Source organism: Antechinus flavipes, chromosome 3, assembly GCF_016432865.1.
Source record: "Antechinus flavipes isolate AdamAnt ecotype Samford, QLD, Australia chromosome 3, AdamAnt_v2, whole genome shotgun sequence".
In the NCBI taxonomy this organism is placed as follows: domain Eukaryota; kingdom Metazoa; phylum Chordata; class Mammalia; order Dasyuromorphia; family Dasyuridae; genus Antechinus; species Antechinus flavipes.
In genome coordinates, this window is record NC_067400.1 from 255,179,756 (window position 1) to 255,192,122 (window position 12,367).

The window sequence follows — 12,367 nt, forward strand, 5'->3', positions numbered from 1 at the left end:
CCAAAGTAGGGAGCAGAGACTGAAATGTGCAAACTGCTGACTGGCTTGCTGACTGAGACTGCTGACACAGACTGGGAAACTGAAGGAGACAATAAAGACTTTGGATTTCATGCCTGACAGTTCTCATGGTGATTATTCTGCTGAGACCAAGGCTGGTCCAAAGGCCCTCTACAAAGCTAGTCAGAACATTACACATATACATGATGAGGTCCTGGGTCACTAGGTGGGGTTGGCAGAAAAAGCCGAAGTACCCATAAGATTACTCCCTGAGGCAAGCAAAAAGGGCACTGATGGATGAGCTCAGCCTTACAGTCCCACCCCTGTGGAGGGCTTGTGTAATCCCACCTTACTCTATCCAGTCAGAAAGCCAAGTTATGTCAAACCCCCCCAAGATTAAACTCCCCTATAAATCTGCCTATGGTCCTCACCATCTTTGCTGAATCCCTTTCTGATTAGCCCACCAGTGTTTTGTCTCATGTTGTCTTTCTTCTCATTCCCTCCTCCATTCCTCATGTGTCTTTCTCTTTACCCCATGTCTCCCCCATGCCTCATAGTGTCATTCTCTTTGTTATAGCTACCTGATTCTTTTAAGATGTTGAACTCCATTGTGGATCTAGCCTGACAGTTTATAGCCTCATGGTATATTCCCTTTTTCCTGGTTAATTGTGAGTTTCATTGAGGAACCTGTCCTTTCCTTGCTAACTATATGGACTCCCAAATCTATTTCATATTTGCCACTCCTGGTGCCTATTTTATCTTTCCATTTTGCCTGTAACTTCTTCTCAATAAATAAACCTACCCTTTGGCAAAGAGAAGGTCACTGTGAATTTGTCACATGATTGAACCCCAACATTTGGTGTCAATTGCTTTCCTCAATCTCATCATTTGGTGCCTACCCTCAATCTCATCCCACACATACATACACATATATACAGACTTCAGAATCATATAATTATAGTCTCAAGTACAAGGGTTCTTCTAGCAGAGATTTTCCCCCACTAGGCTTGTTACTTTGTCCTGATATTTCCTGGATTTTCCTTGTGGAAAGGAAAGGAAGATCTCTCTGTCTCTGATTCTCTGTCTCTTTCCTCTCCTACCTTTCTCACGTCTTCCTGCTTTTCTTTTCCATTCCTCATAGCTCACACAGTTTCTTCCCCTACACTATTGTCAAAGGCAAGGGAAAACTCTATATAGTCTTCCAAGCTTGCCACGCCATGCTATGTCGAGTCCAAGTGGAAGATAAAGGTGAAAATCCTCCTGTCTTGTCTTCTCCTAGTTACTATTCCTTCCTTTCATCAAGTTCTTTCCTATTGCCTTCCTACTTAGCAATAATCATCAGCATGCACAGCCCTTAAAATGACACAATTTTCTTTCAGTTACCGAAAAGATAAAGGCACCAGGATGGAACAAATATCTCAGAACTTGCTACGTATACATTTATATAGCTCACTGTATACTGTAGCACTCAGCTGTGTGTTCCTCTCCTCCCACATGAGTCTGTGGGGACCCACCAGGCTCTCTCCCAGTGACCCACATTTGGTTATTACAACCAATAAAAATAAAAGATCAGCTCATATAGTCTGAAAAATAGACATATAGTCTGAGGGGAAAAAAAAAAACTCAGGCTTCATTTCGTTTCTGCTCTTAGGATTTTTTAACAAATTTATAACAGATAGAATAAACGGCTTGAAAATATCCTTCCAGGTGTCTTGTAGATCAAAAAGCCAGGAAGTGGGGTCCTATATTATATATTTTGAGAAATATTTTAAACTACTTCTCAGAACTGCTCTGCCTTTCTTTAGCATCCTTAGTCTCCATTTATAGTCACGTTGAGCAAAGGCATGTCTTTGTAGACCCAACTTTTATAGCAACCAAAGTCGTAAGGCAATAAAAAGGAACATCCTATCCCCGGAGGTCAGGCTGTGAACAAACAAGTTGGGATAGTGACAGTTGAATTCCTCCGCACTGCCTGCTGGTGGACGCTCGGATTAACTTTCGGTGTCTAAAGCTCTTCTATAGCCACTGCTGTCTCCCCGTCAGCGCTGGGGAGTGAAGACAGCAGACCACTGCAGCCTTCAGCGTCCTATTTCTTCTGATGGAGTCTCTCCTTCTCTCCCTGCTTTCCTCCAGCCAGATTTTATTGGCTTGTTTTCTAGCCTCCACATCTAGTTCACATAGAGGTCATTCTATCCAAGCCTCAATCTACATTTCCCGTAATCGTTATGGAAGAGCAGGATTTGTCCCGCCCCAAAGCGGCTTCATAAAACTTTAAAGCCTATAAAGCACTTTCCTCTGAACAATCCTTTCAGGAAGGCAGTAAAAATAGCATTTTCCTCATTTTAGAAGAGGAAGCCACTGAGATTTAAAGAGGAGAAATGACTTGCTCACAGTCACATAGAAAGTAAGTGGCTTATTACTCTTTCTAACACTTATTTAAAGCAACTGTTAAGTGCTTACTTTGGCTAATATGGAAAACAAACAGAGTAACCTCAAGTGCTTTAAAATATGAGGAAATAGAAATCCTACTGTAAATGTTTAACTTTCTACACTTGCAAGTCTTGCCATTTGGCTAGACCTTTATCATAACAGGGAGTTACCTGTGTTATTTTATTAAAAGGAAAAAAAACCTTGAAAAATCAAGGCAAAATTAATTGTAATGTAGTCGATATTACCAAATAAAAATAAAATTCAAAAAAATGTTAAATGACTTTTACTGTTGCCAAGTGATTAATCTACATATTTTGAAAAGCTTTGTTTCCTAAATACTGAGAGGAAGCATTTGAGAGTAGTGACTTGAAAGTCAAAAAACTTGGGTTCTGGTTCATTTAAAAAGAAAATGTTGATTTTGTGATCTTGAAGAAGTCATGATCACTCTGGCACCCATTTTCTTCATTTTAAGGTGAATTGGGGGGGCGGGGTATACAAATGCCCTTTAAGTTCTTTTCCAGCTCTAACTTTCTATGAGGTAGATGGGATGAGAGGTAGATGGGGAAAAGTGATAAAAGATTGTGAATAAAATAGAATGTTTGTCTAATCATATAATTGAAATAAAGAAGAATTTTTTTTAAAAATGAAATAAAGAAGTCTGCAGATCCGTAGCGATGGCATTAGGCACAATTTACAAAGCATTTAATCTTTTCCATTATGAGGGAATTAGTGCCAGAGAACAGACATTTACTGTGCATAAAAATTCAGAAAGCAAATGGTCAGAGAGAGAAATAACCATATGAGGAAAACATGTCAGGAGTTTCAGTGTTCCAAAATTAATCATGCAATTTCCTGTTAAGTAAGCTTTCTTGTACTAAAGTGAGTTTGTTCAAGGCTGTCCTATCACAACCACCTCCCCTGTTGCCCTGTAAACTTTCAAGTTGAGCACACCCAAGCTCAAAATAATTCAGGTACTGATCCTTCTGGATCCTTAATAAAGGCTGGAGTCTGAAGGCTTCCTCCCTGGTTGTCATGGCAACGACAAGAGCTGTCGGCCCTCTGTTAGCATAAACCAACAGCAAGTGCAAGACCACACATTCCACACAGACTTGAAGATTTACCCAGCTGTAGGGCCAGAATGGAGCGTCAATGGTCAGACCAAACTTGCAAGGGAAAAAGGGGAGCACCATAGTTTTAACCCCTAAAAGTAAGTAATTTCCTTCTTCTTATTTTCTTAAAGGCGTGTTTAGTAGTTTTAACTGGGACCGTTTTTAATATCTTCTATTCATTCTGTAGGATATGAAAGTTTTCTCCTGGATCTAGGATTCATTCGTTTTGGTCTCTCTTTTTGCACAGGACAGTTTGTGTTACTTGAATGTGAGTTTTATAAGCTAGCATATCATTCTCACCATGACATGCTTAAATAGCTTACATTTATAGATATAAACTGTTTCCTCTTGAGAGTCTTCCTTTAAAATAGAACCCAGGAAGGAGGTAACAGAGAAAATGGAAAAGTCAATTGGTTTTTTTGTCTTAAACTTCATACATGAAACCAAAAATTAGATGAAGCTCATATCATTTAATTTCCATATTGTTCAAAGATCCCAACATATAGATGGTCAATTAATAAACTAAAAAGAATTCACTCAAGTGCCAGGCATGGAAACTCTGGCATGGTTACTTAGAAAATAATAGGTACTTATAGAGTGCTTGTTGAATTGAAACAAAATTAGGTTATGATTTACATTTTTAAAACTTCTGTCTCTCCTTGATTAAAAAGAGCTGTCACTGTCTGATATTTTTCTTATGGAAGCCTTGAAAGAAAAAAAAATTCCATGCTATCCTTTTGGTTTGTAAATTCTTAGCTTTGCTTCCATCTTGAAGAAAAGCTAATGATTACTACATGAATATTCAAAATATTTTAGAGGGAAATTTAGCTAAATATTTGGCTACCATAGTTCAAGTAGTTTTAAAAATTGTTTTTCAATCTTAATGAAAAATATCACATTTGCCTGAGGAAAAAAGAGTTCTTTTAAGACTTTTTTTCAGTTAAAATCCTTGCCCAAAGATATATTCAAAAATTCAGTTAATTAGTTTCTATCATTGTTTACCAAAGGAAAGGAGCTGCTTCAACAGCATAAACTGTAGGCTTATTATTTATCTAAATAAATCTTTTACTAACCACCAAAAACAACACCAGGCCATGTGTGTATGTTTTAATTAACTGAAGGATAAGGAGGATGCTTATTACTATTTTCTCTGGGAAAAAAAAAACTTCTTCACTAAAGACAAAATGATGCAACTAGTTTAGAAGAAGAGATGTTTTCATTCTGTCAGAAATCTGGCATATAACTGAGACCAACAGCTTCAACAAACTCTAAGGAAATGAGTCATATTCAACAGCTAACTTGGATTTCCAGATGTCTTTTTCAACACACAATTTTCCTTTAATCACCTAAAGGCAACATATAACTTTGCCATTAATAATTATGTTATTGACATACTTCTGTCAATGCATATATCTGGCACATAGTAGGCACTAAATAAATATTTATTGACTGATTATTGAATAAAAGAATATACATGTTATAGCCAATCACTGGAAAACCCAAGGAAGAACAAATGAAAACACATTGTTGTAAATGTAATGACCCTTTGGGATATTTCCTTCTCCTGAATTGAAAGTTGTATTCCCAAAGGGCAGATACTACTGCTCAATTCTAGAATATCTCAGTTATTTGGACCTCCCCAAACTCTAATTTATGAGGCCCAGAAAGATATACATTTTCCAGGAGAATAAACACAAATTTAGAGTATAAATGCATTATATACATTTAGGTAACAAATATCATCAAGGGCCTCATGGCTTCAGCTCTCCTTTCCTCCTCTAACTCACACTTACAGGTTGGGCCCCTAAGTAGCAATTGTTGCAGCTTCAAGGTATTTTATGGATATACCCTGAAAAAAAATAATCCTGTGGTATGCTTACCTTTACTAATCAGCCAGGAGATACAAAGGACTCAAAGCAAAGTATTTTATTGAGATGGCATCATGTGAACGATAATAATGAAATGTTCCCCAATAAACCTGGATTGCATTTTCCCATAGCTACATATGGTGTCAGTGGAAGAGTAGACACAAACTAGTAAAAAGGCACATAGGCATTATATTATGTGGCCAAAGCAATTCATATATCTGACAATGAGGACTTATGAAGTCTTTCGGAATCTTTATGGAGTCTTTTCTTTGTTTCATGGTGTCCTCATGTAACACTCTCTGTGTAAAGAATCTCCATAGGGCAAGACACTTAACTGGGCTCCCTAGGCCTGTACCTCTCTTTTAGCTCAATTACTGATAGCCAGGGTAGGCTCTCTCTTCTTTTATTTTTTTAATAATAGCTTTTTATTTTCAAAATACTTGCAATGATATTTTTCAACATTCACCCTTACATAACCTTGTGTTCCAAAGTTTTCTCCCTCCCTTTTCCCCACTCCCCCTAGATAGCAAGTAATTCAATATAGGTTAAATATGTGCAATTCTATACATATATTTCCATAATTATCATCCTGTGCTAGAAAAATCAGATTAAAAAGGAGAAAAAGTGATAAAGGAAAAAAGCAAAAAACAAAAAAGATGAAAATACTATGTAGTGATCCACATTCAAACCTCATAGTCCTCTCTCTTTGGATACAGATGGCCCTTTCCCTCACAAATCTATTAGAACAGATAGGAATCACCTAATTGTTGAAAAGAGCCACATTCATCATAGTTGATCATCACATAATCTTGTTGCTGTGTCAGATGTTCTCTTGGTTCTACTCACTTCATTTAGCATCAGTTCATGTAAGTCTCTCTGGTGGGCTCTCTTCTTGATTTCTTAAAGCTGTTTTACTCTTCAAATTTTTAATTATTTTGGGCATGATTTCTCCTACTGGTAAGTGGCACTACTGCAAGATTCCATGGCCAACAGTGGAAAGGGGGAAAGATTTCTACTTTTCTCACCAAAAAGCAAGGATCAAATTCCTCTCAAAAGCTATGTTCTTTTTCCATAGCTGATTCTCTTCTCTATTGCCAGAGCTTATACTCCACAGAGCTCCACAAAATCTGCTTTGATTCTTGTCAAGTCTGAAAACAAATGACCTAAGAGTCACAGAAGTTATGCAATTATTGTTAACTATGAAAATACCAAAGAACTCATACAGACTACCACAACAAAGAAAAATAAAATAAAAAAGTAAAACCAAGAAGTTAACCGTGGTCATAAGCAAAAAGCTTCCTTTATTCCATTGGAAGAGAGAAACTAGACACATGTGACAGGGCCTTCTTTAGAAGGAGAGCTGCTTTAGTGAGATTAAATAATACATTTAGCAATGGCTATCCAGTGAGCTATTGTCTTGACAATGAGGAGCAACGGCAACAGTGAGAGAAGTTTGATTCATAGCAGGACTTCTTGACCAGAACATGGGTCTTACAAGTGCTTAGGTTAGCTCAGGGAGCACCTGGGGCTGGTGTAAAGGGATTGTATGTCAGCAGAGTTCATCCAGAGGATGAGCATAAAGAATTATGTCAAACTCAGGGCACAGCTTGCTTGCTTGGCCTTAGCTCTGGAAAATTGGGTGACCATAATAGTAAAAAGAAAAGAGTAAAAAGAAAGGGGTGGTCTTGCTCTGGGAATCCTAACATTCTCATATTTACAGAGAGTGTCCCACTTTTAAAAGGGCCACAAAAAGTATGGCTAGTTTTTGATCATACAAAGGCTAGCTCCCTTTCTTCATTAGTTTGATCAGAGACTTTTTTCATTCTTCATAAATGATTAACAAAGTCTAATATCTTCTTTGTACTTTGTTTAAGATTTAGACATTGTCTCTATTGCCTATCTATTACTTTCTATGATTACATTAACATCAAACAGACTGGGGAAAATCAATTAATCAGGGGCATCCTGATCAATTCTCTCCATTACATTTCCTCCCTAATTAAATATTTACTGTCCACAGCAAATTACTTTAGGTGTTTCTTGTAGAGGGCTGAAACTCTTGAGTCGTTGCACTGAGGTTGGTTCAAGCACTTAGGGCTAATTACTGATTGGACACTACTCTATGGACATATGCTTGGAAAATGGTCCTTCTCACTATCCTGTGCTGGCTCAATGATTGGTATATTCAGAGGATTGTAGGAGGGACTAGGGGGTGGAGTAAGACTAGCCAGAGTCACTTTGGCTGTAGATGAAGGAGAAGGTGGTCACAGAGATTCTGCTTCCACCCTGTTCAATCCTGTGTCTAAAGACCAAGAATAAAGACTAAGGACTGTTGCTTATCCTGACTCCAGCTGATTCTGGGATGTCCTGGGTGCTAGTGCAGTTGTCACAGTTTCTGCTTCATTTGTCCTTAGTCCTAAACTTTGGACAGCTCTCTAGTGTCTTGGGAAGGTTCAAATATTGCTCTTTGAAAATTTCCCCAAGAATCTGATCGAAGTCTATCTGGTACTATCCTTAAACAACATGAACATTAATTAGCAGATTTCCATGAGAGTCCAGTCCTAACATATATGGTGGGCCTATAAATTATAATTCACTTCCAAACACAAGGTTATTTATTTCAAAAAACACATATTTCAAAACTCTCAGTTACTGCCAGCGACAATAGCAAAGAAAAAGAAAGGAAAAGGAAAAAATGATTTTTACTCTTCTGCACAGGGAAGGTATGATCCCAACAAAGCTTCCAAAAAAAATTAGGGCACCTAGTTTGACTGGAACTTACCATCTTACCTTCAGAGGAGAAACCAAACTGTTCTCTATAAAAATTCTTCTGGGTTCCTGCAATAAAAATATCTCTAATATCTCAATGCGACATAAAGGACATTCAACATGGAGTCCATCTCTCATTAAGATATGCAGTCTAATAATAATAATATGAATAATAGGTCACAATTATATGTTGTTTACGATGTGCCAGAAGATCATTTGATCTTCTCAACAACCTTGAAAAATAAATACTATTATTATCTCCTTCCAGATGAGGTAACCTGAAATGAACAGGTTAAGTGACTTAGCTAAGATCACATAATGATCTTAGTAAATGTCCAAAGCTGGATTTAAACTAAGGTCTTCCTGACTCCAGGCCCAGTGCTCTAAAGTTGCCCCTAGTTTGTGGAAATCAGATTCATAAAAGGCCAAAAGAGGTATGGGACTCTTAAAAGTTATTAAGACTTGGAGTTGATTACATGGGATTTCTGGGCTATCAAGCAAACTTTATTCTGAAGTCCATAAAGATACCATGCAAATTGTCCTAACATACATACAATAAAGCAAGCAGTTTTACCTCTCAAAGGCAATTTTCTTATTCTAATAGTTTTTTTTCTAATTACATACAAAGATAAGTTTTCAATATTCACTTTTGCAAAACCTTGTGTTTCAAATGTTCTTCCTCTCTGCCCCCTACCCTCTCCCATAGACAGCAAGCAATGCAATACAGATTAAATGTGCACAATCTTTCTAAACATTTTCATTATGCTGTGCAAGAAAAATCAGATCCAAAGTTGGGGGGTGGAGCATGAGAAAGAAAAGAAGACAAGCAAACAAACAGCAACCATCAAAAAAAAGTGGACAATGCTATATTTTGATCACATTCAGTCTCATAGTTTCCTCTCTGGTTACTAATGGCTCTTTCGATCACAAGTCTTTTGGAATTGCCTTGAAACATCCCATCGTTGAAAAGAGCCAAGTACATCACAATTGATCATCACATAATTTTTTTGTTGCTGTGTACAATGTTCTCTTGGTTCTACTCACTTCTCATATCATCTGTTCACACAAGTCTTTCCAGACTTTTCTGAAATCATTATAGATTATAGAACAATAATATTCCATTACATTTATACATTACATTCATTATCCAGATGGTCCCCACTGATGAGCATCCGCTCAATTTCTAGTTTGTTACCACTGCACAAAGGGCTGCTACAAATATTTTTGCACATGTGGGTCATTTTCCTTTTTTTATGATCTTTTTGGGATACAGACCCCGTAGAGACACTGCTGGATAAAAGAGTATGCACAGTTTGATAGCCCTTTGGGCATAGTTCTATATTGCTCTCCAGAATGGTTGGACCATTTCACAATTCCACCAACAATACTTAATTGAACCAGTTTTCCCACATCCCCTCCAGTATTTATCATTATCTTTTCCTGTCATCTTAGCCAATCTGAGAGGTATGAAATATCTTTCAGTTGTCTTAATTTGCATTTCTCTAATCAATAGGGAGCCTTTTTTTTTCAGATGACTTCAAATGACTTTAATTTCTTTATTTGAAAACTATTCATATCCTTTGATCATTTATCAATTGGGGAATGGTTTGAATTCTTACAAATTTGAGTCAGTTCTCTATATATTTTATAAATAGGGTCTTTATCAGAAACAATGGATATAAATTTTTTTAGGCTTTCTGCTTTTCTTCTCATCTTGGCTGCATTAGTTTTGTTTGTACAAAACTCTTTTAACTTAATGTAATTGAAATTATCCATTTTGCATTTCATAATGTTCTCTAGTTATTCTTTGGCCATAAATTCCTTCTTTCTCCACAGACCTGAAAAGACTATCTCTTGTTCTCCTAATTTGCTTCTATTAACAACTTTTATGTCTAAATCATGAACCCATTTCAACCCTTATCTTGGCATAAAAGTCTAGTTTCTGCCATACTGTTTTCCAGTTTTCCCAGCAATTTTTGTCAAATACTGAGTTCTTATCCCAGGTGCTCAAGTCTTTAAGTTTATCAACCACCTAGATTACTATGGTCATTGACTATTGTGTCTTGTGAACTTAATCTGTTCCACTAATCCATTACTCTCTTTCTTAGCCAGTATCAAATGGTTTTGATGACTGCAATTTTATAATATAGTTTTAGGTCGGGAACAGCTAGGCCACCTTCTTTTCCATTTTTTTCACTAATCTTCTTGAAATTCTTGACCTTTTGTTCTTCCAGATGAATTTTATTATTTTTTCTAGTGCTATAAAGTAATTTTTTGACAATTTGGTTAGTGAGGCACTGAATAAGTAGGTTAATTTAGATAGAATTGACGTTTTTATTATGTTAGCTTGGCCTACCCATGAGCATTTGGTGTTCTTCCATTTGTTTAAATCTAACTTTATTATAAAACTTTGTGTAAAGAGTATTTTATAATTGTTTTCATATAGTTCGCTGGCTTTGTCTTGGCAGGCAGATTTCCAAATATTGGAGATTTTTTTCTTAAAGATTCATTAATGATTTGTTTAATTTCTTTTTCAAAAATGGGACCATTTAATTTATTTCTTCATCTGTTAATCAGTCAATATTTCTCGCCAGTCCTCAACAGTGCATTTGCCTTTAATAGTCAGCTTGGAGACACATAATTATCTCAAAACATGAAATACTCTCAATACTGAGTCATGCATATGGCAAATCAGAAGCAGGTGCATATGCTGTGTACAATCCCTAGTAACGATGGCTATTATGCATACATGCAGTCCTTTCATTTCTTCTCCTTCCCCTGCTCTTCCCTTTTTTTTTCTTTCTCTTTCTCCTTCCCTTCTTTTCCCTTCCTTCCTTTTCCTTCTCTTTCCCTTCCCATTCTCATTGTCTTTCCTTTCCCTTCCTTTCTCTTTTATCTTCCCCACTCTTCTTTTCCTCTCCCTTTTCCCATTTTTCCTTTACTTTTCTAGTATTGTCCAGTAATGAACAGAACAGTGACCTAAAAGTCATAGTACCTCTGTTGATCATTCTCTAGGTATACATTCTTACATAAGTATAACATCATTGTCTTCATGGTGTCTTAAGGACAGATAGCTATCACTTATTTATTCAGTTTACTGGATTTTTAAAATAGAATCTATTGTAATCTTGGTTTACATCTTTAAAACAACCTGCATCTACTTTTTAACCTATTTTTTTCAATCTAGTAACTTTGGCTTTTCCTGCCTTTAACTGAGAAATAATTTTTTTTAGTGTATTTGAAAGTTAGAACTTTCTTTTTTCTGTTCTCCTTATATGCAAAATAGCAATTAAAGTGTCTATTATTCTTCATTAAGATATGAAATTACCATAATTACTGTTTATTGTTTATCAGTACTTAGAATTCTTTCCTAGTCTGGATTCTTCCCATGGAAAGTTTACATTCAGAAGTAGCACGAAATACAAACTAAAGTAGCATCACCCAGAATGATCTTTGTTGTTCAATCATTTCAGTCAGTTGTGACTCACTTTACCAGGGGTCCTCAAACTACGGCCTGCGGGCCAGAGGCGGCAGCTGAGGATGTTTATCCCCCTCACCCAGGGCTATGAAGTTTCTTTATTTAAAGGCCCACAAAACAAAGTTTTTGTTTTTACTATAGTCCGGCCCTCCAACAGTCTGAGGGAAAGTGAACTGGCCCCCTATTTAAAAAGTTTGAGAACCCCTGCATCCCCTTTGAGTTTTCTTGGCAAAAATACTGGAGTGATTTGCCATTTCCTTCTCCAGCTCATTTGACAGATAAGGAAACTGAGGCAAACCGGATTAAGTGACTTGCCCAAGATCACATAACTAGGATTTGAACTCAGGAAGATTCTGAGAACAAAAAGTTGCAAAAGAGAACACACACAATCATTACTATGTGATGACTGGTTTCAATGTTCTGGTTTGGATTTCTGTTTTTTTTCTTGAATATTTCTGATTTTCTACACCTGATTAGTACCTACAGGGAAGGTTAAATGACTAATCATGTCAGTTTTTGAGAGGCAAGGTATATTAGTGAGTCTAGGAAGAATTACTGCAAGAGGAAGGATTAAAAGAAAGTCTATATGAGAGAAGGGAAAGAATTTAGCAGATGAAAAATATACTGCTGTCCCAAGCCCACCAAGTAATATGAAAATGACACGAAGACTGAAATAGGAAATTAGAGAAGTATCTTTCATAAAAGATAATATTATT

General features: G+C 36.6%; 1 protein-coding gene across 1 annotated transcript in view; it reads left to right on the top strand.

Moving 5' to 3' along the window:
- The first annotated feature begins 3,339 nt into the window (after window positions 1–3,339).
- C3H21orf62 (chromosome 3 C21orf62 homolog) overlaps window positions 3,340–12,367 on the top strand; it is a 30,033-nt gene continuing 21,005 nt past the window's right edge. Inside the window, exon 1 of the mRNA XM_051984956.1 lies at window positions 3,340–3,634. The gene's annotated coding sequence lies outside the window, so the exon portion shown is untranslated. The remainder of the gene's footprint in view (window positions 3,635–12,367) is intronic.